The following is a 26,955-nucleotide window of genomic DNA, read 5'->3' as shown; positions in this document are numbered from 1 at the left end:
ACCCTCCTAAAACAACCCAAAAACAAGCCCAATTCAGAAAAAAATATGCCGTGCCAAACCATTACACGCTTTTAAAGCCAACAACATGTTTATTGTACTATTATTGGGTTTTTGGGTTGAGGAAATTTGTTAAGGCCAGGACTCGCCCTCCCTATTTCTCCGGAAAAATTTTTTCCGGGGAAAAGCAGTTTGGGGCTCGTCATGAGGGGGTAAAAAACATGCCTTTTAAAAGGCAAAAAAGTTCATTTCAATTCTTTTAAACCCAAAACCAAAGTAAACAACATTGTTCATTTCCAAATGTATTGTAATATCTAAAAATAACAACAAATGGTTAGTATACCAGCATTAAAAGCAGTTTTCCCTAATAGTTATTCACCCTAGGTCCTAAAAATGGCCTTGTGTAATTAGATACAGTATATTATCATAAATAAAATATAGCTCTGTGAAGGTGTAGACCACAGGTCACTAACTAGCGGACGCGGTCAGGTCCGAACCAGAGCCGTCCCATGGACCGGACCGCCAGCCATAAACAGAAAGGTTATGATTAAACCTGACCGAGGTGTTTTAAATTTTTTTACCCGGGCAGCGCGCTTTTGCAGTCTTCTGGTAGTGGTTTAGCGGATGCGAGCGAAACGCATAGACCAATTGCATGCGAGTTGTTTATCCCACGTGATACCACTCAGCCAATCAAATCTATGCATTCTCGGCGGTAAACATTACGTCTCAACAGACAGCGCTACAGCAGGACAGATGAGAAAGCTAGAGGCAGGTTACACTGAAAAGACGGTAGAAAGAAAAAGAAAGCGATACATGTAGAAAAACAAAGGAGAGAAACGGACGACTGCTACCCGGAGAAAGTTGAGAAAAAGGCGAGTGAGACAGAGAAAGGGAGAGAAATATAAGGAACAAATGTCGCCTCCAAAAAAGAAAAGTTGACAGCTAAAATAGAGCATTTAATCCGAATGGACAGACTCATTTCTGTTCACTTGCCCACAGGGAGCACAAAACCAGTGTGTCTTATATGTTTCAGAAACCGTGGCACTTATTAAAAGTGTGCAATGAAACGCCATTATGAGACAAAACATGGCAAAAGTTTTGAACAAACATACCCACTCAAATCCAGTGAGATCACAGAAAATAAGTGGTCTCACAGCCCAATATGAACAGTCCACCAGGATCCTGAGCCACACGTTCACTGCCCAACAACGTGCTGAGTGTTCCCTCAAGTCAAAAGTCAAAGTCATGTTTTATTTGTCAATTTTCCCTATGAGCAGACATACTGAAGATCGAAATTGCGTTTCTCTTCTGTCCAACATAAAGTGAATTGTGCAACATATAGACAACATAGAGTGCAAAAATAGTAAAAAACATGTGAACATATAGACAACATAAAGTGCAAAAATAGTAAGAAACATGTAAACATATAGACAACATAAATTGTGCTAGCAGCATTCAGACATGTGAGTCTGAAAGAGGACGGAGTGGGAGGATGGGGAGAGTTCAGCTTCCTGACAGCCTGGTGGATGAAGCTGTTGGACAGCCTGGCGGTGTGAGCCCGGAGGCTCCGGTATCTCCTCCCAGAGGGCAGGAGGCTGAAGAGACCGTGTGACGGGTGGCAGGCGTCCCTCACAATCGAGGTGGCTTTGGGTGAGGCGGGTGTTGTATATGTCCTGCAGGGATGGGAGGGAGTGAGGCACCCATGATCCTTCCAGCTGCCTTCACTATGCGCCTGCAGGCGTTCCTGCTGTGGTCTGTGCAGCTTCCGCCCACACAGTGATGCAGTTGGTCAGGATGCTCTCGATGGTGCCGCGGTAGAAGGTGCACATGATGGATGGGGCTCCCTGCTTTCCTCAGTTTCCGGAGGAAGTAGAGGCGCCTCTGTGCTTTCTTTGCCAGCGATGTAGTGTTGGCTGTCCACGAGAGGTCCTCACTGATTTCCACCCCAGGAATTTGGTGCTGCTGACCTGCTCAATGTCCGCACTGTTGATGGTCAGTGGTGGGTGATGGGTGTGGCCTTTCCGGAAGTCAACAACGATCTCTTTGGTCTTGCTGTTGTTGAGCAGGAGGTTGTTGGCTCCAGCACCACGTGGTCAGAAGGTTGACCTCCCTCCTGTAGAGGGTCTCGTCATCCTTGGTGATGAGACCTATCAATGGTGTGTCGATCTGCAAACTTGACCATGTGATTGGTGCTGTAGCTGGTTTTGCAGTCGTGAGTCAGCAAGGTGAAGAGCAGGGACTGAGCACAGCCCTGAGGGGCCCCTGTGCTGGAGTGTGATGCTGCTCGAGGTGTTGTTGCCAACCCGTGCTGCTTGTGGCCCCTCACTCAGGAAGTCCAGCAGCCAGTTACACAGCGAGGTGTTGAGCCCCAGCTGGTCAAGTTTGCAGATTAGTTGTTGTGGGATGATTGTGTTGAATGCTGAGCTAAAGTCTATGAACAGCATTCTTACATAGGAGTCTTTTGTCCAGGTGGCCGAGGGCTGGGTGGAGGGGAGAGCAGATTTCATCCTCCGTCGACCGTTTGGGCCGGTATGCAAACTGGAAAGGGTCCAGAGTGGGGGAGAATGGATTTGATATGCGACATGACTAGTCGTTCAAAGCACTTCATGATTATGGGGTCAGTGCCACTGGACGATAGTCGTTGAAGCAGGACGGAGTGGATTTCTTTGGCACAGGTATGATGGTGGTTACCTTGAAGCATGATGGAACAACAGCTTGTCTCAGAGAAGTATTAAAGACATCCGTGAAGGCGTCCTTAAGCTCCTCTGCGCAGTCCTTCAGCACACGACCAGGGATGTTGTCTGGACCTGTTGCCTTGTGGGTGTTGATGGGCGAGAGAGTCCTCTTCACGCTGGCAGCAGACAGGCACAGAACCTGATCATGGGGAGGGGGCGGAGTCTTGTGTGGACGAGTGCTGTTCTGTGCTTCAAACCGGGCAAAGAAGCTGTTGAGGTTGTTTAGCAGAGAGATGTTGCTGTCGCAGTTCTGTGGCGTGGGTTTATAGTCTGTGATGGTCTGAATGCCCCGCCACAGGCTGCGTGTGTCTCTGCTGTCTTTAAAGTGCCGGGTTATCTTTTTGTGTAGGAATTTTTGCTTTCCTGATGCCGTGGGACAGGTTGGCTCTCGCTGTTTTCAGGTCCGTTTAGTCCCCAGCTCTGAAGACCCTATTTCTAGTCCTCAGCAGCCGATGGACTTCCCCTGTTAGCCATGGCTTCTGGATTAGCCAGTGGTGATGGTCTTTACATGGGTCACATCATCAATGCACTTGGTAATGTAAGAAGTAACAGTGTCTATGTACTCCCCAATGTCTGTGTGGTCGTTGTATGTGGCTGCCTGTTTAAACATTCCCCAGTCTGTTGAGTCAAAGCAGTCTTGTAGTGCGCAGGAGGCCCTCTGGCCACACGTACCTGCTTCAGAACCGGTCTGGAGGCTTTCACTCTGGGTCTGTATGCTGGCATTAGCATGACGGTGATGTGGTCAGAGAGACCTATGTGGGGGAGGGGGGAGGCCTTGTACGCTCCTTTGTGGGTTGTGTAGACCAGATCCAAAATGTTGTCTCCTCTTGTAAGGAAATCAACATGCTGGTGTAGTTTGGGAAGGACAGTCTTAAGGTTTGCATGGTTGAAATCTCCAGCAAAGATGGTGAAGCCGTCTGGGTGAGCCGTCTGTTGTTCGCTGATGGCCTGATACAGTTCACCGAGTGCCGCATTTCTATCACTGTTGTTGGAGGTCGGGGGGATGTAAACAGCGACTAGCAGAATCGCCGTGAATTCCCTCGGCAGATAAAAAGGACGGCACCTTATGATCATAAACTCCGCCAGTGGTGAGCAGTGTCTACATACCACGGCAGCGTCCCGGCACCATGCGTCCCGGATGTAAACACATACCCCGCCGCCGCGAGTTTTTCCTCCATCAGCGAGGGCTCTGTCCGCTCGGTAGCATGTTAGCTCCTCCAGTCTCACAGCAGAGTCGGGGATGTTGTCGTTTAGCCATGTTTCCGTGAAGATAAGCACACAGCAGTTCCTCACGTCTCGCTGCTCCGTCTGCAGCAGTCTAATGTGGTCCATTTTATTGTCCAAGGATCGCACATTAGCCATGATAATGGATGGTATGGCTGGACGAGTTGGCCTAGCCGCTAGCCTAGCTCGGATACCTCCGCGCCTACCCCTCTTCTGCTTCCTCTCACAACGCTTACGGCGCCTCCTTTCTGGGGGAGGAGTGGCAGTCGAGTCCGGTGCTTGATGGTTTATAGTGATGGTGCTTTGAAGATATTTTCTGAATAACATAAAAAGAATTGTATCAATAATTTATTGAAGTTCACTGTTTTTGGGGTGTAAGCATTTGACCGTATGTAGATATACAATTTTAGTGTTAATAGTAAATTTTTACATAGCATTAAACATGACGAGTGTTCGAAATCAACACTCTTACTGAAAGCAAACAACACAATTTAGTGTTAAAAGTACACTGCAATGTGTTATTAAATAACACTAAGAGTGTTAGAAATCAACAACAATTTAGTGTTAAAAGAACACTGCAATGTGTTATTAAATAACACCAAGAGTGTTAGAAATCAACAACAATTTAGAGTTAAAATACACTGCAATGTGACATTAAATAACACCAAGAGTGTTAGAAATCAACAACAATTGAGTGTTAAAGTACACTTTATGTCTTTTAACAACACTATAGGTGTTAAATATTAACACTATTAATGAGTTAAAATATTAACACTATGCAAAGTGTAAATTTAACTCGGAGCCGGGGCGGATTATATAAACACCAGCAAAGTGTTGATTTTAACACTATGCGAGTTAAATTCACACTTTCGATTTTGCTGTGTGTGTGTGTGTGTGTGTGTGTGTGTGTGTGTGTGTGTGTGTGTGTGTGTGTCGCAGGGCGGAGAAAGCAGAAGGCAAACAAAGAGACGGCGGGCATGGTGAAGGTGAGCTCACACCTGTTGGATCACTTCCTGATATCACCTGTCAATCAACTCGGAGCAGATTAGTGAGCTGTGTGGTTTCTCTACAAAGTCTTCATCACATCATGTCAACATCTACACTGTATGTTATGTAACTGATGATTATATTGGTAGTAGAAGCAGTCAGCATCATTTTTAGGCTTTTATTCTGAAGGCAGCAGTCGGTGATCAGCCGGTTGCTTTTATCTGGCTCCTTATTGGATAATGGGGATTGAAGGAGCGTTTCTCCCAGCATGCAGCTGGACTTCAACTGGCTCACAGATCAGAGCTCCTCTCGGGACGATGACCTCCTGTGAGGTCTGACCTCAGGGACCCGGAAGGACCCGAGCGAGGAGCTCGAGTTCCCGAGGCTGACCGTTGTTTGTCCTGCAGCTCCCGGACCTGAAGGACGCCGAGGCCGTGCAAGTTCTTCCTGGAGGAGATCCAGCTGGGGGAGGAGCTGCTGGCTCAGGGTAACGCCTCCTCGCACCGACACGGCTGCACCTTCAGTTTGATTGCCGCGCGTGCATTCTCATTGGTCCTCAGCGAGTTAAAGTCTCTCCCTGAGGGAGGGCTTCCTGTAAACAGGGATGCCAGGGTGAAATTGGACAGGGGTCCAGATTTCTTTCAAGTGAGATCTCAGGGGGCCGGATAACACTTTCGGACTGAAAAGGCCAAACACTGACTCAACACATGGATAGGTAGGCTATTTGAAATTATTCATGAAGGCCGACACATCATTAAGAAATTGCATTGGCACCAAAATTGCCTCACAAGGAGGCCTACAATTACATAGCCTAAAGCAGGAGACAGTTACCATCTAAAAACGTAACATTTTCCTATCCATGCAAGTAGCCTACATATATAAATTAGAAATGCACCAAAATAGACTATAGGTGCCAACAAAACACATTTCCTATAAATAACACAAGTGTAAACTGTTTTATTATATTTTTTTAGTTTTTATTTTGTATTGGTTTAAATTGGGATTACATATCCCAAACATATCATAACTCCCCACACTCACATGAGATAAATTCATATAACAATTCATATCAACAAAGCACATTGATGTCATCAAATTCATATAACAATTCATATCATCAGCTATGTTATACTCCTTAGCTACAGCCACTTGTTGAGAACAAATAAGACACACGGGTTTGCCTCCTACTTCCCAAAATAAATACTGTTCCTTCCATCTTTCCTGAAAGATGCGACCTTCAGTGTCAACCTTCCTCTTTTTTGAAAACGACATCTCGATCAGCACTCCCGGGGCTGCTTCAGCTGAGGCGGGAAGAAGCAACAGACCAACTGACAGATTCCACCGAAAATTCAAAAAATTATATTAAATAAAAAAATATATATTCTCCCCTTTAGGGATGGGTATCGTTTGGTTTTTTTCCGATACCGGTACTAAACCGGTACTTTTAAAACGATACCGGTGCTAAACCGGTACTTTTAAAACGATACCGGTGCTAAACGGTGCCTGAACCGATACTTTTTTTTTTAAACGCACAATGAGGACATTAAAAACCTCTTTGGCCATATTCCCTGTAGAAGCCGTTATCATGGAGCACTGACACACAACGGATATCAGACTGTTAACATACACAATACATGTTCTCCATTATATGATGATATGTATTGTCATGTGCAGACTTTATAGGGTTAACCTGTCACTGTGTTGATGGGCAAAGAGAACAACCAATCAGAGGGACTGAAGATGACACGTGACAAATAAAGTTTTGCTTCTGACAGCGAGAGTTACACTGAAACAAAGTGACGCCCCACGGTCTTTATTCCTCCGTCATTATATTCCCGGTAACACCGGGTATACAGCCGGGACCGCTGGACACCAACACATCTGCTGACAGACTGTCACGCTCGTAGCGCGTAGCTAGCGCAAGCTACGAGCTAGCTTAAACATGGTTATTGTAACGGATCCCCGTATATCAATCGGCGTGAGACTTTACTGCTGGTGAACTTCTTTATTTCCTTTCTTCCGTTGTATAAACATGAACCAAATCCTTTGAATTAAAACCTCCTTGTCACCACCGTAAGAGCGTTAGCCTCATACGGGTCCATTAAAACTATCAAACTTTAAATAAAATGCGCATCCGTCCGTAACATTTAGCCGTACCGTCAAGTTTGTATATTAACATAAAATAAAGGTGCGCTTCCTTTTAACATTTCAAAATAAAAGTCAAATGTAGCTCAAACCGGAAGTAGATTAAAACATATACAAAACCATTAAAACAATACAATATAAAAAGGCATACATCAAAACCAATAAAGAAGATACAAAATAAGGCAATCAACACAAAACAATAAACCTTTTAAGGGGTTATTTACAGTTATAATGGCTAATTTATTATTTCTTGGGCTACTTTTATGAATGCAAGACTTGCAATCAACGTTCCGGTACTAATCTGAGTTCCGGCTGCTCGTCATCATCGGTCTCCCCGTGTTCAGGGGGACCGGTGACGGTCTCCCCGTCGTCCAGCCTGACGCTGGTGTGCTCCACACGGGTTCACGCAGTCACACACGGCGCAGCCTCCGCTGTCAAACTTAAATATGAGAGGCTCGCAACCTGCTGACAGGGCGGAGTCACCAGAAGTTCACAACAAGTTTTTTTCAATTTCAATCGGCTCAGGCACCGGAAAGAAGCACCGAAATGTGCGTTGCGTTTCGGTCCGAGTATTACCGGTTGTAATGTGGCACGGTTTCCGGTACCCAACCTTATCACCCGCGGACCGGGTGTGACGTGCAGTCGACAGATTCCACCAAAATCAATCTAAAAATAAAATTAGATGAAAATAAAATAAAATAAAATTCTCCCTTATCACCCGGGGGCGGATGTGACGTACAGTCGGGGCGAGTCCGGCCCGCGGGCCGTAACCCTGGCACCACTGCTGTAGAGGGTAAATTAGGGAGGGAAAGGACACGGTCGGCTCATCCTGGTGCTCTGGAAAGAAGAGACAATACTAATAGTTCAATGGATGCCCCATTTACTTTGGAAGAGGTTAAAAGGGTGATAGAAAGAGCCGGATTGACATCACCAGGGAAGGATGAAATATGTTATATAATGCTGAAGCATTTAGGTAGGTTAGCAATGACGAAATTGGTATCATTTTATCATAAAATTTGGGAAATGGGGAGACTTCCTAGATCATGGAAAGAAGCTGTGATTATTCCAATCAGGAAACCGGGCAAAGATTCATCAAATCCAACAAATTATAGACCCATAGCACTAACCTCTCATGTAGGTACAATGATGGAGAGAATGATAACCGAGAGATTAAGCTATTATATGGAGACCAGGGGAATGATAACACCTCATCAAAGTGGATTTCGGAAAGGTAGAGGAACTATGGACCCAATTATTTGTTTAGAGACAGAAATCAAAAAAGCCCAGGTAAAGAAGGAGTCAGTGATGGCGGTGTTCTTTGATGTGGAAAAGGCTTATGACATGGTTTGGAAGGAAGGGTTGATGATTAAGTTGAATATTATGGGAATAGGGGGCAGAGTATACAATTGGATTAAAGACTTTTTACTTGACAGAGTTATCCAAGTCAGAATTGGGACAGCACTATCGAGAAGATACCGGTGGAGAATGGTCCACCTCAGGGTGGTGTCATCAGTCAATACTGTTCTCCATCATGATGAATGATGTGTTCCTTCGAGTTCAGAGTGATATTGGACGATCCTATTCGCAGATGATGGGCGTTGTGGAAGAGGGGAAGAACATAAACCACATTAAAGGGAAGGTACAAGAGGCCGTGAATGAAGTAGAAAGATGGTCTTATGCATGGGGATTCAAGTTTTCTGTGGGGAAAACTAAAACAATCATGTTTACGAGGAAGAGGAGTGGTTACTCAGCTAAAGCTATATGGGCAAATTATTGAACAAGTGAAGGTTTTGAGGTTTCTAGGGGTGTGGTTCGATGATAAGCTAACATGGAATGAGCAGATTCAGATGATAGTTAGGAAATGTACAAATATTTTAAATGTGATGAGGTGTCTAACCGGGTCGGAATGGGGAGCCAGCAGGCCTGCAATGAAGAATATTGATATTGCGCTGATGAGATCAGTTTTTGATGATGGGTGTATAGCGTTTGGAACTGCGGCAAAACGTCACGAAAAAGTTGGATGTGGTGCAATCTCCGGCTCTGAGACTTTGTTGTGGGGCTTTGAGAACAAGTCCTGTGTCTGCTCTCCAGGTGGAGGTGGGTGAGATGCTGCTGCATTTGAGACGTAAACAGTTAATGTTGAGCTATTGGGCCAATCTGAAGGGCATTCCGTGGACAAGCAGCCAACCAAAGGGGCTCATGCCGTGTTGGGAAAGCCAAAGGACAAGCAGGGCTGCTTCGTGGAGTCGTGGACAATCTGCAAGGAGATGATGTTGAATCAGATCAAATCCACTGCTACCGCGTCGCTATCGGTAACACCTCCTTGGTTATTTTCCTCAGGATTAGTTGATCAATTTTTTCTCACTGAACAAAACCCAAGCACTTAAAAACATTGATAATATTGCAGGAATGGTGGAGGATCGGCTAAAGTCGACATATAAATCATTTACTCCGGCATTCACGGATGGATCGAAAGATCCTCGTCCAGGTAGAACCGGTTTTGCGGTCACCAGCCCATCTTTTCGTGATGAAGTCAAACGGAGATCGTCAGACCATCTGTCGGTGTATCCAGTCGAGACATTGGCCATTCTAGCAGCACTACAGTGGGTGGAGGAGGGTCAGATAAGTACGGTCATCATTTGTTCGGATTCCAGTTCAACATTAATGTCATTACAATCACTCACATCTAACAGCAGGCAGGACTTAATCAATGAAATACACAAAGCACTTTTCCGTCTTAAGCATATGGGTATGTTGGTAGCATTCATGTGGGTGCCGGCACATAGAGGGGTAAAGGGAAATGAAGCAGCAGACAAACTAGCAAAGCAAGCATTGGAATGTCAGAACAAGAAGGACATTTTATTTAGCAAATCAGAAGCTAAATCAATTATAAAAAATAAACATTATGAAGGAATGGCAGCACAGTTGGGAGGCAGGAGGCACAGGAAGACATCTGTATACTATCCAGAAGGAGGTTAACAAGGGGAGGACAACAATATTTAGCACTAGAGAAGAAAACATATTGAGTAGACTCAGGATTGGACATACAAAGCTAAACAAAACAATGCAATTAATTAAAAAACACCCAACCGGACTGTGCGAGTACTGCAAGACAGCAGAAACGGTGGATCATGTCATGTGGCATTGCCAGAAATGTAGAAGCGAGCGAGGCAGGTTGAAGAGGAGGCTGGCAGGAGGAGGGGTGCAATTGAGGGATGCATTATCCTTGGGGGCAGGAAGGGTGCTGCAGTATCTGAAGGAGACAGGGTTGAAGAGAAGAATTTAGGGCACTGAAGTTGACAGGGCTCCCTTTAGTTTAGTTTATTTTAATTTTATTTATTTTCTTTTTGAGGGGATAAAGTGCTAGATATTTCTAGTTCGCAAAGAAAGGCAGTAGGTGGCGGTAATGCACCAGTTTGGATGCCAGCCGCCTAAAAAGAAGAAGAAGAAGAAGAAGAAGAAGAAGAAGAAGAAGAAGAGGGGCTTCCTGTGAGACGCCCCGAGTGCTCGTCTTCACGCCTCGTGTCTGTGCTGCGCTCCACAGGCGACTAGAGAAAGGCGTGGACCACCTGACCAACGCCATCGCCGTGTGCGGTCAGCCGCAGCAGCTGCTGCAGGTGCTGCAGCAGACTCTGCCTCCGCCCGTCTTCCAGATGCTGCTCACCAAGCTGCCCAGCATCAGCCAGGTAGGCGGGCCCAGCGCTCCTCTCGGACCTCCGCGAGTCCTTCGGTTCTCCACGCGGGAACAAGCGGGAGCAGAAGAACATAACGACGGGCCACCGAGAAGAGAGACTAACCCCGCTGTGTGTTGTGCTCCGGTCCTGCAGCGGATCGTGAGCGCCCAGAGTCTGAGCGAGGACGACATGAGGACCAGGAGGAGACCGCCCCCGAGCCCTCCTCCTCCTCCTCTTCCTCACGTGGACCCTCCGTGACGACCTCGCCAACGCCTCGGCCTCCATCACGCCGGCCGACGTCCATCACTTCCGGAAGTGGAATTTAGTTTTTTTTATTCCTGGTTTATCCATGACAGTCGTGTGTGTTTGTCTTTTAACTTAAATGACCCGTTTTGGGGTATGAAGAGTATCTGGATCATAACAGCCCCCCCCCCCCCTCCCGTCCCGACAGCATCGTGTACCAGGGTTACTCCGTCCTCGCGGTTCCTTTATCAGTCGTGGAACGTTCCAGAAACGGGAATCTTCTCTCCGCAAAGTATTTATTGTTTCAATTAGTTTGTTATCGGTCTTCTGTTCGTTCTCGACTCCCAAACACTTTGTAAAAATAGTGCTGAAATGTTTTGTTTAGTCATTTTGAGAGAGGACGACGCTCTGTAGGAAAATAAAACAATGTGGACAGACTGAAGTTGTCTTGTGAGATTATTTTATTTTTATTAAATTACGCCTCTTTCTACTTCTTGCTGGTCGCTGTGTCATCCGTTTAGTAAATAGCTTGTAGTGAGAAAACATTTCCAATGTCTTTTATTTCTGTACCTGAGAACTTGGGACACGACGAGCCACATCTGGACTCCAGCTCCTCGTGTCCAGTCGGCATCCTGAACTGACACCTTCACAATGTTTGTTTGGCCAAACCTCAACATTATGACTAAAGCATTGACATTATTAACATTATTAAAAAGAAAAGTAGCAAAACGTCACATTTGTGAAGCTGGAAACATGAAATGTTTTTACAGGTAACATTTATTAAACCATTACAAATAGTTTCCATTTCATTTTCTGTCAATTGACTCATGGTTTCAGATGGACTTGTAAGAACTGTAAAAATGATATTTATTTCAAAAAGTCTTGTTTGGCTTGTAAACATCTTTTATTATGAAAGTCACAGAATACAATTTATTTGTCATGAAACAACTTCTGTCAACCAGGCTTTACTTTTCTGGATCTTTCTTCTGAACGTAGAAATAAATGTCTTAGATTTAACAAAGATTTGAATTGAAATTCTACATTTAATGTGTCATGATGCAGAGTTTAAGAGATTAATGTGTTTATATGTAACGGGATACATTTAATAATGACGTGTAAATCAATCACCACAGTAAACAGGAAGATGTCAAGTTCAACTGCATGATATTAAGACAAGATATGTACATTTATTCTCTTCAATGAAGAAAATCATTACAATAACCAAAGAGTGATTAGTTTACTCCAACAGGAGAGATGATCAGAGGAGCAGAGTTTATACCATCATGATAACGACCAGGATAGAAGAATGGGAGGAGTTTCTCCTTGAAGGAGCAGCCAGTAAAGGAGTAGATGAGAGCTGCAGCTTCTACGTCATAGAAGGAGACCAGACCCTCCTCATAGTCCACAAACACCCCCACCTTCTGAGGCCCAGACTTCAGGGAGAGAACAACTGGAGGATCATCAGCAGCTCTGTACTCATTTCCATTTATCAAACATATAGTCCAGTAACCGTTCTGAGGACTCCATGTGAAGCTTCCCTTCCTGTTGATCGACTCTCTGGTCACTCCTAAAGCCCATTTAGACTTTTGTTTAACTTGAACCTCGTAATAAAGTTTTTCTGAAGAGAACTTCTGTGTTCCTAAGACACAGAGACGAGAAGAGAACCTCTGTGGATTGTTGAGGAGACGTGGCTGAGCAGGTTTCACTTGTTTCCCATCATCAGACAGGATGAGTTGATGATGAGCCGTTTCAGGATCAAGAGTCACGTCCACTGCAAACTTCTGGACCCTCTTCATCTCAGTTTCAGGAACCAGCTTCTTCATCTTCACTTCAACCAGCGTCTTCATCATGTTACTGAGCGTCTCCTCCAGCTGAGACACAGCTCTCCTCACAGTCCCCTCATGTGATGCTGGAGGAACACTGACCTGAGACCAGTCCTTGGTGGGTGGTGGATGGTGGATGTTGAGGGACTGGACACTCTGGAGGAGGTGGAGGTGGTCTTCAGAGAGGGAGAGCTTCTCCACCTCAGTGCTCCTCTTCATCAGATCAGAGATCTCCTGTTCCATCTCTCTGATGGCGTCTTCAGCCTGTTTCTTGGTGCTTCTCTGCTTCTCTTCTATCGTAGTGATGAGCTCCTTCAGTTTCCTCCACAGACTCCTTCAGACCAGTGAAGACCTGAACACCTTCTGCTTTCTCTCGGTCTGCATCTTCCTCACTGAGCTTCACGTTGTGTTGGACCTCCTGAATCTTCAGGCGTCTCTTCTGGATCATCTCCTGAGTTTCAGCCTCTGTCTTCTGCAGCTCCACCTTCTTTCCTTCACATTCTTGTTTCAGAGGAACAACATTGTGCATCTTGTGGTCCAACACAGTGCAGAGCATGCAGACACACGTCTGGTCGGTCCTACAGAACAGCTCCAGAGGTTTATCGTGCTTCAGACACATCCTGTCTTCCAGGCTCTCCACAGGGTCCATCAGCTGATGTCTCTTCAGGCGTGAAGCTGTCAGGTGAGGCTCCAGGTGAGTCTCACCAGGCAGGACTTCAGGGCCTTCAGTTTGGTTCCAGTGCAGACGTCACAGGAACTTCTCCTGGTCTGGACTCTGGTTGCTCTGAGCTGCTGGCCGACTTTTTTGTCAGTCGACTGTCTGAACTGAGAAACCATCTCAGAAAACAAAGTGTTGACGAGCAGCTCAGGTCTTGATAAGAAAACCTTTGTACACAGTGGACACATGTTCTGGTTGTTGGTATTCCAGTAATCATTGATGCACTTTTTGCAGAAGTTGTGTCCACATGGTGTTGTGACTGGATCAGTGAACACATCCAGACAGATGGAGCACAGGAACTGATCTTCAGACAGCAGAAAGTTTGCAGAAGCCATATCTACACACATTGAGGAAGAAAAGAACATGATATTCAAAATAGTTTCATGATTTGTTGAAAAGGGAAAAAAACAGTAATTATTTGTATATCTTTTAATTAAGAAACAAGATCAAAGTCGTGCCGACAGACTCAACCTCGCTCCTCTTGCAAAGGAGCACAGAATAAGTCAAAAGTGAGTTAAAGAACAGCAGAAATAATGAAGAAATAATGAGTTGTGCACCTACTTTAGAGATGCCTTTACTGTTTATATTTCAGAAAATGTTGGGACCACTAATGATCCGTGTATTCTATAGAGTGCCATCAAAGGTTGCATAAGGAATACAGCAATCTCATGTTCTTCGCATCTGAATAAAACTAGATTAGGCCAAAAGAATGAATATGTGACTACTCTAAAAATGTTGAAGAATGAATCAGCAAAATACTGTGTGCAGGTTTTTGCGTGTCTACCCATATATATAATATATTTTGTGTGTCGTTTTTGTCTGAGTATCTTTGTATATGTACAGTGTGTACTTCTTTTCTTTTGCATACATTTCGAAAACCAATAAAAGATTTGAGCACAAAAACAAGAGGCCCAATGCAGCCAATCGGATCAAGCAAGAGGCTCAAGGCAGCCAATCAGATCAAGCAAGAGGCTCAAGGCAGCCAATCAGATCAAGCAGGAGGCGGGCTCTCCTTCCTGTTTTCGTGTGGTATGAACGGCGGGAAATTCAAAAGTAAAAGGCAAACCCCGACGAGACACTCATATTAGCGGTATAACCTCCGCTTTTATGGGGCGTTCTCCTCCTCTTCATCCCACAACACAGCAAGAGCGCGACGGCTGCTTGACTCCATTTTGTAAATGAAGTTGTATCGCCGGCTGCGCAAGACCACAGGCACGTTTTTACCACGGCGTGTTTGAAGCGGCTGGTGTGATCGAGCCCTAAAGCTAAGGTGTTGCGTTAATCCTGGTGGTTACAAGTGTAAATATAATCAGATGTACTCACCAGTGTTTGTAAGAGACTCTGATGAAGTCACTTTGAATTGAGAGAAAAGCAGAGACTCGTCTCCGCTGCAGTGTTTCTGCCGGACCAACGTGTGGTTTCCGGGTGTGACGCAGCTCTCCTCTTCAGGGTGGCTCCGCCTCTTACCTGCAGCCAGGGTTGCCAGGTCTGTGTGACAAAACCAGCCCAATGGCCAATAAAACAAGCCCAATGGCCAATAAAACAAGCCCAAAAAACAAGCCCAATATCAGAACTCAAAATATGCCTGTGCCAAACCATATACACTGCTTTTAAAGTCCAACAACATTGCTATCATTTCCAAATGTATTGTAATATCTACAAAGTAACAACAAATGGTTAGTATGCCAGCATTAAAAGCAGTTTTCCCTAAACAGTTATTTCACCTAGGTCCTAAAATGGCCTTGTGTAATTAGATACAGTATATTATCATAAATAAAATATAGCTCTGTGAAGGTGTAGACCACAGGTCACTAACTGGCGGACCGCGGTCCGGTCCGACCCAGAGAGGCCGTCCCATCGGACCCGGCCCGCCAGCCAAAACAGAAGGTTATGATTTAAAACCTGACGGGGTGTTTTAATTTTTTTACCCGGTGGCGGCGCAGCTTTTGCAGTCTTTACGGTAGTGGTTTAGCGGATGCGAAACGCACAGACCAATTGAATGCGAGTTAAGCGATACCACATGATAGCACTCAGCCAAGCAAATCTATGCATTCTGCGCGGTAAACATTACGTCTCAACAGACAGCGCTACGCAGACAGATGAGAAAGTAGAGGCAGGTTACACTTGAAAAGACGGTAGAAAGAAAAAGAAAGCGATACATGTAGAAAGCAAAGGGAGAGAAACGGACGACTGCGCCGGAGAAAGTTGAGAAAAAGGCGAGTGAGACAGAGAAAGGGAAAGAAACATAAGGAACAAATGCCGCTCTCCAAAAAAGAAAAGTTGACAGCGAAAATAGAGCATTTAATCCGGAATGGACAGACTCATTTCTGTTCATACTTCCCACAGGGAGCACAAAACCAGTGTGTCTTATATGTTCAGAAACCGTGGCACTTATTAAAAGTGGCAATGTGAAACATTATGAGACAAAACATAAAGTTTGAACAAACATACCCACTCAAACCGAAGTGAGATCACAGAAAATAAGTGGTCTCACAGCCCAATATGAACAGTCCACCAGGATCCTGAGCCACACGTTCACTGCCCAACAACGTGCTCATGAGTGTTCCTCAGAGTTGCTTGGATTTTGGGGCAACACAAAAAGCATTTACTGATGGAGGGCTTGTCAAAGAATGCATGAGTGTCGCCGCTGAAACATTACTTGACGGAAAACCAAAACAAGAGCTTTGTGATAAGATAAAGCAAATACCCATGTCAGCATCATCTGCCACAAAGAAAAGTGAAATATTAACTCAGGATGTGCTAACCCAGCTAAATGAAGCCATACATAAGGCACCATGTGTAGGCTTAGCTGTGGATGAGTCCACTGACATCTGTGACAATGCTCAGCTGTTAGTGTACGTCAGGATTTTCAACACAGACCAGAGAGCATTCTGTGATGACCTGTTAGGTCTCACTCCTTCAGACCAGTACAAGAGGAGAAGATATCTACCTGGCCATTAAGGAGACGTTAACGAAGAGAGGAATAGAACCAACACAAGTGGTTTCAATAGCCACAGATGGAGCCCCTGCTATGATAGGGAGAGAGAAAGGAGCTGTAGCAAGACTGAAAGAGGACAATCCAGAGCTCATAGCTTACCATTGCATCATTCATCAATCTGTCCTCTGTGCCTCCCTGTCAGATGAGCATGCTGAAGTGATGAATACAATGATGAAAATGATCAATTTTCTCAGGGCATCCTCTTCCACCCAGCATCGCATGCTGAGGAATTCCTCAGAGTTGATGCCAATGCTGATGATCTTTGCTGCACAATAATGTGAGATGGCTCAGCAAAGGGAGGGTCTTAGCGCTTTTGGTCCATCAGGAGGAAGTAGCATCTTTTGGCAGAGCTAACACATCAGAAAGCAACACAGTTTTCTCTCTTTTAGGAAATGATAAACAGATGGATAATGTGGCCTTTTGGTTGATATCACTGCACATCTGAATGAACTGAATTTGAGGCTACAAGGCAAGGACAATTCAATTTGTGAACTGATGACCGCTGTCCGCTCTTTCAAAAGAAACTTCAGTTGTTAAAAGAAGACCTGCAGGAGACTGTGCACACTTCCCAGCAGTGCAGGAACAGGTTCAGGGACAGAGAGATGCGTCTTCTTTTGTTGACTTCATTGATAAGCTGATCGTAAACTTCAGCAACCGTTTTGACAGCTTCAGCTTTGGACAGCAGCTCACCATGTTCATTCAGAACCCATTTATCATCACTGATGTCAGGGGGTTCTCAAAGGAAGTCACACAGCACTTTAAATGGGTAAATCCTGGGCCTCCAGATGCAACTGGTTGATCTCAAGCAGATGTGTCCCTGAAAGAGCAGTTTCTAAGAACTGACCCTTCCACTTTCTGGCTCCAAACGGTCCCTGAGACAGCTTTTCCAGGTCTGAGGAAAGTTGCCATATACATCTTGACCATGTTTGGCTCCACCTACAACTGCGAGGCAGCTTTCTCCACGATGAATATCATCAAAATAAATATTCTGAGGCTCACCAATGAGCACCTCCATGTGCATGAGGATGGCCCTGACTCCAAGCCCAGGTTTAAAGTCCTGGCAGGACAAGCTAGAGCTCAATTCTCACACTGAGCAAACAAGTGGGGAGTGGGATGCAAGAGTGATGCTCTAAAACTGTTCAATTGTTAAGATGTGTTGAGATTTATTATCTGTAAAATTGTTTGAGACTGTGAAACATGGGGAAATTTAAGCTTTTCCTCCCTTTATTTAATTTTTCTGAAGTTAAGCACTTTATTTGATTATTATTATTTATTATTACATGCACAATTTTCATTTTGTATTTATTTTATTTTAAAATGCAGCCCTATTTTTATTTAGTTCATGAGAACATTATACATATCTGCAGTCCAGTTCTATGTTACATGATAATAAATATTGTTAAAAAGTGTTTTAATCGTACTGAATTCATTTGATTTGAAAGGTATTGATTACATGCAGATGTTGATACAACTACCAGGCTATATATATCACACTAAATAGTTAGACATTATGATCTTCTGGACCTTTGCTTCAAGAAAATTTCTCTAACTGGACCTCTTAACATTTTAGTTGAATACCCCTGTGCTAGTGCCATCCGACCTCTGCAGCTCATCCAGAATGCAGCAGCTCGACTGGTATTTAACCTAAATTCACCCACACTACTCGCCTCCCTTCACTGGTTACCAGTGGCTTCCCGTATCCACTTCAAAACATTGGTACTTGTGTACCGAGTTGCGAACGGATCGGGCCCCGTCTACATCCAGGACTTGGTCAAGCCTCACACCCCAACACGTTCACAACAACCAATCGACTCGTGACTCTGTCACTTCCCAATGACATCAGGAAAGCAGAGAGTCTCTAAAACCTTCCGACGGAAACTAAAAACACTTCTTTTCCGACTATCTTGAATAAAAACAGATGTCAAAGTTACTAAAGTCCTCCTGAGACAGTTTAAAGCAGTTAAAGTGGGTTTCTGTGTCGTGGGACTGTGGACAGACAGCCATAGTTATATTGTTAATAATTCATCAGGTATGAAGTGATAAGAGAGGAACTTCCTGCTCGAGTAAAGCTAAAGCAGTGGTCGCCAACCCGTCGATCGCGATCGACCGGTCGATCTCAGACGTTCCTGTCGATCTCAAAATAAAATGAAAATATAATCAGAAACACATTGTTCCTTGTTTTCGAACATTTTCTAAAGTGTCTTCTGAAATGTTTTCTTTCTGACTGGAAGATTGACATCAGAAAAGATCTCCGCTGATTTTAATGAACGCCTGACGGGTTCGCTTGTGTTGTCAGCTGTGCGCCCCGAAAGAGGGGAGCGTATAGTAGGGGAGAGCGGGGTAATGTGAGACACCCCCTGTATCTAGGCAAAGGAACCCATTTGTGGTAATGTGTGAATTATGTTTTCAAGCCTCCCATTCCCCTTGCCATGAAAAAGAAGTGGTGCTGGTGCTGTGTTAAGTATGTTTTTTCACAAAAATTAGTTTTTTGCATGTAAAAGTAAATTTTCCTGCTGTGAACTAAATCAACTTTTGTGTCAAAACAAATTGATTTAGGTAGAAAACCATATATCATACATGTCGATGAACCTCTAACATATACAACCATGTGATTGATGCTAGCTGAAGATTCGCCTGAATGGCTGAGATATGTTGTTTTTTCTAAAATAGTGTCTGTGGGGTAAAGTGAGACAGTTTACCCCAAGTTAAGTTTAGTCTTAAACATATTTGAGTGTAATATTACATTAATTATGTTGTATTTGTAATATCATAAACATTGTAGAAAAGCCATCATGCCAAGAAACGACACCAGGAAGACAACATGGGGCCAAACACTCCTTGCAGAGATGGAGAGTGCAGCCGCTGAGGTCATGCAAGGACATGCACTACCGTTCAAAAGTTTGGGGTCACTTAGAAATGTCTTTACTTTTCAAAGTAAAGCACTGTGTTTTCAATAAAGATAACATTAATCAAAAATACACTCTACATTGTTAATGTGGTAAATGACTATTCTAGGTGGAAACGTCTGGTTTCTAATGAAATATCTCCAGAGGTGTATAGAGGCCCATTTCCATCAACTATCACTCCAGTGTTCTAATGGTACATTGTGTTTGCTAATCGCCTTAGAAGACTAATGTCTGATTAGAAAACCCTTGTGCAATTATGTTAGCACAGCTGAAAACAGTTATGCTGGTGATATAAGCTATACAACTGGCCTTCCTTTGAGCTTGAAGTTTGAAGAACAAAATTAATACTTCAAATATTAATCATTATTTCTAACCTTGTCAATGTCTTGACTATATTTTCTATTCAATTTTCAATTCATTTGATAAATAAAAGTGAGTTTTCATGGAAGACATGAAATTGTCTGGATGACCCCAAACTTTTGAACGGTAGTGTAAGTCCTGAAGAAAAGCTGGAAGGGATAGAAATATTGACAAGACAACCCTCAAAAGATTTATAAAGAAAAATAGAAAGGGGAAGTAAAATCAGTATCCTGGGGCGCAGTAGCTGAGGCAAAGAGAATATTTACAGATGAGATGGAGGAGGAGCAAACACTTGAAACAACTAGCTGACCAGTTCCATGGCCTTGCTCCAGTTGATTGCCGTGAACTGGCATATGAGTTCTAATCTAACTGGTTCTATCTGTCATTTGATTGTTAATTAAAACATTTTGCATCGTATTTTGTTGTATAGGATTTTGTTCGGAGTTACTTTCAAGTGTTTAAATAAATGTGCTTAATTGATCTTAATCTCCATGATTCTATGACTAGTCCGATATTAGTTTTGGAATGTGTGGTTGTCAATCTAGCTGTCAGGATTGTAACTATTCCAACATGTGTTGTGATGGTAGTTTTAAAATGGAAAAAGTAAGTGGATCACTTTACCCCCTTGACTTCTCAGGACAAGACCACTTTTTTTTAAACAATCATATTTTCACTGCCCTTTGTCCAAAAGACATTCTGATAACGTACATTGCTAGGTAACATCCTGAATTAATGGGAAATGTGTACGTTTTACTGATATATAATTAAAGCTCGCCTAGAGGGGAGCAAATGTAAAAAGTGTATCACATTACCCCGCTCTCCCCTACATTTCTCTGATAATACTTGGAGCTTGGAATGGTGGATTTTTAGACTCGAGTAAAGGATCTGACCGTCTCCCATCACATGGAATATTCAATATAACTTCTTAGTTTTCATATTTTAAGACAACATGTTGTGTTTCCTGTAGGAATTCAGTCATGTTCAACAACGAGACGATGGCAGACGTTCACTTTGTGGTCGGGCCGCCCGGCACGGAGCGGGTCCCGGGGCACAAGGTGAGACCCTCGAGAAGAAGAAGAGAATCATGTCTATTTACGTTTGACTGGAACCGCTGAACACTGGACAACATCCCAACTTTAGACGGTTACAACCTGATGAACTCGTCACCTTTGATAATCCCGCCCTGTGTGTGAGTCCGAGGTGATCTGGTGTCGTTCTGCTCCGTCAATCGTCCTGGCGTCGGCAGCTCCGCTGAGCCTCTGGAGACGGTTTGATGGGAGCGTGAAGAAGTCTGGAAGCTCCCGTTCCTTCACGCCTCTGTTGTTGTTTGTTTACAGCGGTTGTCGAGGTCGGGTCAACACGGCGGTGATTGGATGAGACGCCCGGGCAGGACGCTCCGTGTCTCGGCTAAAGCCGTGTGTCAGATACCCGAGAACTCAAAGTGAAAATGTCATATTGGAACAAAGCATTCCTGACGAAGACGCCCAGAAGGAAGGGAGAGTCACGTGTAACTGCACATTTATTCATGGTGTGATGGTACATTATGATCATAATCCCACAAAGACACACACACACACACACACACACACACACCAATCTCTGCATTGCTTTGTGCTGATTGGCTGACCTCGTGTGAGGCGGGGTCTGAATCTGTCACTGTCTGTCCTTTTGTCACGCTCAATGTTCCTCATGATTAATCTGTTTACTTTGTTGATATTATTATTATTCTTAATCCCAGAGGTCAGAGCGTGTTCAAACGGTTCGTACGGGAGTTGAAGAAGACGAGTCTCTTCCTCACTTTCCTGCTTGACCCCGACGACGTCTAAAAAAACACTTCTCGATGTTTTCCGATGCGCGGCGCGGGGCAGGTTGTTCTGGCTCCGTCAGTTTCACGTTAAAAACGTATAAATGTCGCTCATCTGACTTTTCTCTCACGACGATCCGACTTTGAAAACGTTCCCGAGACGTCAACTTTTTTAAAAAACAGACGCAAAACGAAGCACTGCTTCTGTTTTCACCTGTGCAGGTGTTTACTGTTGTTGTTGTTGTTGTTCCTCCGTGACACTCGGAGCATCACCGTAAAGACCCCGTGGGGCGACGTCTACCTGAGCAGACGACAACGCGCCATGTTGAGAAACACATGAGGCAACGATTTGTGCTCTGAATTCCGGATTATAAAACGAATAAATAACCTTTTTTTAAATATATATTTGTAACACGAGAGCTTAATCCCACTCCCGACTTCTTCCGTCTTTTGTCTGAAGGATTTCATTCATAACTCTACACTTTATTATTTTTATTTTTTAATGTGTATTTAAAGAATGGTCAGATTAACTACTTGGAACATTTGAACCTTCCACAAATAAATGAGAAACCACAACAACAACAACAACAACAGGCTTTTCATAAGCCAATTACATTCACAGAGAGACAGGAAGCTATCGATGACATCCCATAGTGAAGCAGATGGCTTTCCTCCAGAAATATATTCAGACTGTAAAGATATTTGTATTCCTCTCTGAAGTAAAATGTACAGATACTCCTCGTTGAATCAAAAACTACCTGAATCAACACAGCAGCTGCTATTACCTTCATACCAAAGCCAGGTACAAAACCCAGAGTCATCCAGACCAATTAGTTTACAATGTGTAGAAAACTAAAGGGAGTGGGGATCCTCACGAGCCCCCGGCTGACCGCGGACTGCATTACTCAGGCCTTGTGGTCAACAACTCGGTTATTTGAGTTCTTTACAATCATGTTTACAGGTTTCTTTGGTTCATAAGTCATCTCAACAATATTCACAAAACAAATCAAAGTGACGACATATTTATTTATTCTCTTTATTAACGTTAATCACACAATAAAACATCCTGTATTCTGTAAACATTATATAAATGTAGTAGGCCTCAATCTTAATGAAGCTCCATGACAACAAAACTATTAATCAATGTTTCCTGTGTGAACATCAGACAGAACAAATTTAGCTGATTTACTCAAAGTCAAACTTCAGCTTCATGTATTTGGTGTCTTTAACGTCAAGTTCAACTGCATCATATTCACACAACATATGTACATTTATTCTCTTCAATGAATAAAATTAGAGATGCACCGATCAGGTTTTTTGTGCCGATCACCGATCACTGAAATCAGTATCTGCCGATCCGATAATACCGATCACCGATCACGGTGTCGATTGAAGCATTCTATTTATTGGACTATGAGGAAATACATATATAAAGCACCTCAAACATGAAAGAAATTACAGATTTCTTTAAACATTTAGGACTTTTACTTTGAAAAATGTCCTAATTGATCCATTAAAATTGTTTGATTGCTATTGTAGGGGATTTCAGATATGTATGGAACACATCTGCATTATTCATTTCCTGGAACTCTTGGGGAAATCTATATACAGGACTTTTTTTAACATGCAAAAGTCTGACTTATTTTTATAAACTCTTCCTTGGTACAGTAAAAATGTTTTAATGTGAGCGTCTCCTCCAGCTGAGACACAGCTCTCCTCACAGTCCCCTCATGTGATGCTGGAGGAACACTGACCTGAGACCAGTCCTTGGTGGGTGGTGGATGGTGGATGTTGAGGGACTGGACACTCTGGAGGAGGTGGAGGTGGTCTTCAGAGAGGGAGAGCTTCTCCACCTCAGTGCTCCTCTTCATCAGATCAGAGATCTCCTGTTCCATCTCTCTGATGGCGTCTTCAGCCTGTTTCTTGGTGCTTCTCTGCTTCTCTTCTATCGTAGTGATGAGCTCCTTCAGTTTCCTCTCCACAGACTCCTTCAGACCAGTGAAGACCTGAACACCTTCTGCTTTCTCTCGGTCTGCATCTTCCTCACTGAGCTTCACGTTGTGTTGGACCTCCTGAATCTTCAGGCGTCTCTTCTGGATCATCTCCTGAGTTTCAGCCTCTGTCTTCTGCAGCTCCACCTTCTTTCCTTCACATTCTTGTTTCAGAGGAACAACATTGTGCATCTTGTGGTCCAACACAGTGCAGAGCACATCTGCAGACACACGTCTGGTCGGTCCTACAAGAACAGCTCAGAGGTTTATGGAGTGCTTCAGACACATCCTGTCTTCCAGGTTCTCCACAGGGTCCATCAGCTGATGTCTCTTCAGGCGTGAAGCTGTCAGGTGAGCTCCAGGTGAGAATCTCTCACAGTGAGAACCAGACACACCAGGCAGGACTTCAGGGCCTTCAGTTTGGTTCCAGTGCAGGCGTCACAGGAACTTCTCCTGTCCTGGACTCTTGTTGCTTTGAGCTGCTGCTTCTGGCTTAGCTCTGTTAAGCAAACTGTCTGAACTGAGAAACCATCTCAAGAGAACAAAAGTGTTGACGAGCAGCTCAGGTCTTGAGAAAAACCTTTACAGTGGACACATGTTCCGGTTGTTGGTATTCCAGTAATCATTGATGTGAACTTTTTGCAGAAGTTGTGTCCACATGGTGTGACTGGATCAGTGAACACATCCAGACAGATGGAGCACAGGAACTGATCCTCAGACAACCAGAAAAGTTTGCAGAAGCCATATCTACACACATTGAGGAAGAAAAGAACATTATATTAAAAAATAGTTTCATTATTTGTTGAAAAGGAAAAAAACGGTGTAATTTATTTGTATGTCTTTTAACTTATTAGTAAGCAGATCAAAGTCTTCGCCAACAGACTCAACCTGCTCACTCTCTTGCCAAAACAGCAGCACAGAATAAGTCCAAAGATTATGGAGGACTTAAAATTTGTTTTGAAGTATAAATAAATAAATAAATGTATGAATAAATACAGGAACAAATAAATAAATGAATGTATAAATAAATAAATACAGGAATGAATAAATAGTTATAAGTCAACAGGACATCATTAAGTAAATATATTTCCTAAGTATTTCTGTATTTCTTCATTCATTTATGTTTGAGCATTTATGTCCATTATATTCAAAAATGAGTAAATGGGCGGTTCTGAACCTCATTAGTTAAACAGGATTGGTCAAGTCAGGAGCAAGACAGAAGCAATCGATCCTCAACTTGCTTGGACCTGCAGACCAACAGTGTTTACTAATGCATTCTTTGTCTGTACATTCTAAATATCACTGTTGTTGAGTCACGGAATTTAATTTAATTTGGGATGTTTTCAGCCGAGAAGATTGAGTAGTTTAAGCATCAAATCTGTGGTCGGTTTATGGAGATTCAGCCTTATAAGGATATACGGCGGAGTTTGACGGAGGTCCTGCTCAAGGGATCTTGAGCCCGAGAGAAGCCTGATCCTCGCAGGACTTTTTGAATGTTCACTGGTTTGACGCTCAGACAAGCAAACATGAGATATAATTAGGTTTTGGAGGATCTAAAGAGCACAAAGAGTTTATTATTTATTAAAAGATAACGTTACGTCAATTTGACTGAGGGTTCCGATTCACAACTTCATATTCTAGAGACCCTGGGTCAGGAAAGCTACGAGACGTTGTATAGTTATTACCGTTTATTCGTAGCCTACGCCAAACAACAGTGAACACCGCAACACATTCTACTCCACTGTAAACGCCTGTATTTCCTTAGGCGACTGAGGAAATTCAACATGGCCCCCCGCATCCTCAGAACATTCTACACCAGTACCATCGAGAGTACCCTGACAGGCTGCATCACCGCCTGTACGGGAACCACCGCCCTGGAGCGTAGGGCATCATAGAGGGTGGTGCGGTCGGCACAGTACATCGTTGGAGGTGAGCCTCCATCCTGGACATATACACTGTGCGTACAGCTAAACGGATGATGAAAGACAATAACCACCCCGCCACAAACTGTTCACCCTTCAACAGGCAGGCGACACCGCGAGTATCAAGTGTCAAGACAAACAGACTGAGGGATAGTTTTCAGTCAGGCCATCAGGCTGCTGAACAAGGACTGAGACCCTATTAACACTACACACCAGAACATATTCTGTGAATATCTATAATATGTGGTATTTTATTATTATTTGTTTATATATATATATATTGTACATATACATTGTATGTACATACATATATATATATATATAGTCTCAAAAAGTGTATATTTTATTACATTGTTTTATATATATATATATTGTCATGATGTATATTCTATTACACTGTTTTATATATATTGTTAATACTTTCTTCTTCTTTTTGTGTGGATATTGTATAGGTTATTGTCGTTCTTATTCTTTTTTCAGTCTCCTACTGCTGTCGGGTGTTTTGCACAAGAATTTCAATAACCATTATACTTAAGCAAAAGGATGACAATAAAACTTGAAACTTGAACTTGAAACTAAAGTATTTACAGTGAATAATTGAGTAAATTCACAAGAACAGTTGATGTGGTGATCACAAGACCAGAAAGACCGTCTCATTCCCCAGAGTCCGACTCAAGACCAGACTCCAAGAAAACACGAGTCTGTATTCAGTGTACTGAAATGATAAAACGGGCCAGCCAAAAGCTGTTCAGGGCTAACTTCTGCTAACGTTAGCTGAGCGAGCCAATCTCAGCTTCATGTGCAAGGCAGAAGTAGTAGAGCACAACACACCAGGTGTATCACACCCTGTGACCAATCATGCTTTTAGACAGAGGTCGACCGCCCCCAGCTCATTTGAATATACGGACACGAATGTCACACATAAATAAATGAAGAAATACCTGTGGACACGTGAACAGAGAAATAAATAAATGAAGAAATACAGAAATGTAGAGAGAGATATATTTATTTAATGATGTCCTGTTTGATTTTATGTCCTATATTTATTAATTCCTATATTTATTAATACATTTATTTAAGCATCATTTATTTATTTATACATTTATTTAAGACGGTTTATTGATACATTTATTCATGCATTTATTTATTTATTCCATATTTATTCATGTATTTATTTATTATACATAAGTCATTTTGAGTCCTCCATAAGCTGGTGGCTTGAGTTCCTGCATGACTGCTGATTGTCCTGCCCGACTCTGAAGGACGCCGAGGTCAGGCAGAAGTTCTTCCTGGAGGAGATCCAGCTGGGAGGAGCTGCTGGCTCAGGGTAACGCCTCTCGCACCGACCGGCCGTACCTTCAGCTGATTGCCGCCGCGTGCATTCTCATTGGTCCTCAGCGAGTTAAAGTTCTCCCTGGGGAGGGGGTT

The 26,955-nt window shown here is 43.4% G+C and overlaps 2 pseudogenes; one reads left to right on the top strand and one right to left on the bottom strand.

Annotated features, from left to right (window-relative positions):
* The window catches only part of LOC130191112 (mitochondrial import receptor subunit TOM20 homolog), a 26,493-nt pseudogene extending 15,050 nt beyond the window's left edge, over positions 1–11,443 (top strand).
* LOC130190991 (RNA-binding protein 34-like) overlaps positions 1–26,955 on the bottom strand; it is a 98,955-nt pseudogene that overhangs the window by 70,256 nt on the left and 1,744 nt on the right.

This window comes from Pseudoliparis swirei, unplaced genomic scaffold, assembly GCF_029220125.1.
Source record: "Pseudoliparis swirei isolate HS2019 ecotype Mariana Trench unplaced genomic scaffold, NWPU_hadal_v1 hadal_26, whole genome shotgun sequence".
Taxonomy (NCBI): Eukaryota; Metazoa; Chordata; class Actinopteri; order Perciformes; family Liparidae; genus Pseudoliparis; species Pseudoliparis swirei.
This window is presented reverse-complemented; position numbering and strand designations above follow the sequence as displayed.